Consider the following 3815-nt stretch of genomic DNA (forward strand, 5'->3'; position numbering starts at 1 on the left):
TTTTTATTTTTACAGTGGGGGGTTGGGTTGGGTTTGAGTCATGAGATTTATAGATCTGCCTAACTCGACCCAACCCACCTATAATTAATATATTATTAAAAATTTTAAAATATATTAAAAAAATTATTTAATTTTGTTATTTACTTTTTTGCCCCTCTTCCTAAATAAAACTCTAACTCTAAATTTTCTCATATAGTTTGTGTTTGTTTGGTATTATGCTCATGTTTATTTGATTATAAATTTGCTCTAAGTTATTCTCATATAGTAATTAAAAAATTGTCCAACTCATGGGTCTACTTGACCCAACTGATCCACGTGAGTTGAATTGGAGCCCTGTGATGGGTTGGATTTTTTTTTTTAACCCACCATAATGAGTTGGGTTGAAAAAATTCATCGTATACAATTAAGCTAGATTTCTACAAATATCGAATCTAGAAAATTGTTACAATACCAATGAAACCCAAAAATACATAGAAATTTGTCGTGAGAGATAAGCCAACACCAAACAATACCACTATCTTTCTTTCCTCCTCTTTTAGCAGTTTATTTTTAGACCCATTTCTCAATAACTTTTTGACTAGCTGTTTTTCTTTTTTCTTTTTCTTTTTAATGAAAGGAATAACTTTTTGATTAGCGGTTATTTTTTATGAATTTACTTTTTGACCAGCTTTGAAACAAATTAATAAAGATAATTTCAGTGTGAAGAACAAATCCAAATTCATAGACCGGTTTTTCCATGTTCTTTTGGTAATTTAGTTTTTAAAACCATGTTTCACACTAACTTTATGACTTTTTTTTTTTTTTTTTTAATCTTTTTGAATAGCTTTTTGACCAGCTTCAAACGAATTGGTAAAGATAATTTCTGTGTAATGGTACTTTCCGTGTGAAATCTGTATCAAATCCTTTCTCTCTTACCCATCATCGTCATCGTCAAAACTGATTGGACCTGTAAATAGTGCAGGGGAGCTTAGACATTTTAAATAGAATTCTGAACCAGTTTGCAACATGTAAAACAAAGAGCCATGGCATTGACTAACTTGAAAAAAGTGTTTTCCCTCTTTTCTCTAGTCACGTTGGCCATCTTACATTCCTCATTCAATGTTGCCTCTCTTTCTGTGAATGAAGTGGTAGAGATAGATGCTCTACTCAATTGGAAAGCTAGTCCAAAATGAGACACAATCACCCCTGCCTGGCCAAAATTGGGAATTTACCCTATTTGCCAAACAATATAATTAATAGGCATTGTTTTCAAACTATATGTTTTACTAACATCTCGAGTCTAAGAGGCTCAATTTTGGGCCTATAAATCAAGTCTTTGTGGCTCGGTTTTCATGTTCTGATCACGTCTGATGTGGCATTTTTTCCACGTGGTGACCACCTAGAAATCGAGTTTTAGAGATTTAATTTATAGACAAGTATAATGTTTTAGCACACCCACACCTTCTCATCAGAGAAGAAAGAGAGAGAGAGAGAGAGAGAGAGAGAGAGAGAGAGAGAGAGAGAGAGAGAGAGAGAGAGAGAAAACAAAACAAAAAACAAAAAACCAAAATCCCCATTTTAGACCCAAATCAGTCGAAGATTGAGAACGACTACCTCCTTTGTCGTCGTTCCGCCTACCTTCTCCGCAATCCGCCACCTCTCTTTCCCTTTCTCCGATAACAGTGGTTACCCCTAATTAAACCCCGGCATTGCTTTCCTCTCCGTTCAATTGCACAGCCAACGACGATCTGGGTTCAATCACACAACCAACAACGATTTGGGTCTGGGTCTCTAGATTCTTTGGATTTGGCGAACAACCTGGCGAGGTGAGGTGAGCTCTCTCTCCTATTTGATTTAGGTCTCCTCGGATTCTTTCTCTCTCTGATCTGATTTGGGTTTTCAAGTTCAATTTTGGGTCTCTGATCTAATCTGATTCTTTCTCTCTTCAAGTTCATTGTGCTAGGATTGTTGTGTTTCTGGGATTTCTTAAATTTTTTTTTTTTTTGGTAACTTTGGGAATGGCTTGTACATGAGAGACTTAGACTTAAAATTTTTTTTGGCTCATAAATCGAGTCTTAGAGACTTGATTTCCAAGTGGACACCACATGGAAGAAATGCCAAATGAAACGAATTAGAACATGAAAACCGAGCCTCAAAGACTCTGTCTATAAGCCCAAAATCGACCCTCTTAGACTCAAGATGTTAGTAAAAAATATAGTTTGAAAATAGTGCCTACTAATTATATTATTTGGCAAACAGGGTTAATTCCCAATTTTGGCCCCCCTGCCTTCATGGACTCTCCTTCCTAATAATGTAACCAATTCTTTGAGCAATCAAAATACAAGCTCAAGCTCAAGTCCATGCAGTTGGTTCAGTATTTCTTGCACCTAAGCACGAAGTGTTACTACATTAAACTTGACAAACTCTAGCTTGAAAGGTACGCTTCATGATTTTCCATTCTCGTCTCTCCCTAGTCTTGCATACCTTGATCTCAGCATGAATGAGCTATTTGGTACAATCCCTTCTAAAATTAGTCACCTCTCCAAACTCATATATCTTGGTCTGTCCTTTAATAACTTTTCGGGGGCAATCCTACCACAGATTGGCCTACTGATCAGTCTTGAGTTCTTGTACCTAGTTGAAAATCAGTTAAACAGCTCAATTCCTCCAGAAATAGGCTAGTTGAAGTCTCTCAATGCCCTTTCTTTGTATGCTAACAATCTTCGTGGCTCCATTCCTGCTTCTTTAGGTAATTTGAGCAACCTATTTTACTTGTATCTCAATGATAATGTACTTTTGTATTCCATTCCAGCATCTTTGGGCGATTTAAGCAACTTGGCTTCTTTGGCCCTTTATAATAATCTACTCTCTGCCTCCATTCCACCAGAAATTGGAAACCTTAGCAATTTAGTTGAACTTGATATAAGTAACAATAATTCTACAGGTCCCATTCCTTATAGTATTGTAAACCTTGAAAAGATAACATTGTTGCAAATGTTCAAAAATCAGCTCTGCGGTTCCATAACTTTCTGTCAACGTACATAAAGTCCATAACTCAACTTGTTCTCAGCAACAATCAATTAAATGGTACTGTTCCAATTTCCTTGGGTAATTTAACTTAAAGTAGGATACTTTAAACCATTACTTTTCCACCATCCCAAAATATCAAAATCTTCACTCCTCTTCAACACTCCATCATTAATGAAATGATCAAATTCCATTCTAGCACTCCCATGTTTCTTTGAACTACTTGAACTATTATTCACAAACTCATCAAAAGATGACATTGCCCTACTCAACCTAAATTTCGTTTGTGCCACAGGGCTTGAAGTACTAGCAGGCATATGAGAACTTCCTTCATTATCTACAGAGGACTCATTTATATCTCCATACTCATGAAGCAAATCATAACAAAGATTCTTAATTTTTCCAATCTCCAAATTAGAATTATCACCATAAATGTTAGGATAATAAAATTCTAATAACTTCATCTTATATCTTGTATCTAAGATAGCAGCAATAGCCATAACAACACTAACATTAGCCCAATAAGAATTAAACTTAGCAAGCATGCTTTCTGCCATCGTACTTATCATCTCATTTGAAGACACACTCCATTCATTCAATGCAATTTTCAACTCACACACCAAATTAAAATACATATTAGTTGTGGGGTACTTACGACCAGAGAAAAACTCAGTCGCACTATGAAACAACTCCAACCTCCCACAAATATCTTTGGCTAACTCCCAATCATAATCATATGGTAAACAAGTATAAGATATATCACGTTTAGCCAAACATGAGAAAACATCTTTATAAATCAATGTAGTAGA

The sequence above is a fragment of the Quercus robur genome, chromosome 9 (assembly GCF_932294415.1).
Source record: "Quercus robur chromosome 9, dhQueRobu3.1, whole genome shotgun sequence".
In the NCBI taxonomy this organism is placed as follows: Eukaryota; Viridiplantae; Streptophyta; class Magnoliopsida; order Fagales; family Fagaceae; genus Quercus; species Quercus robur.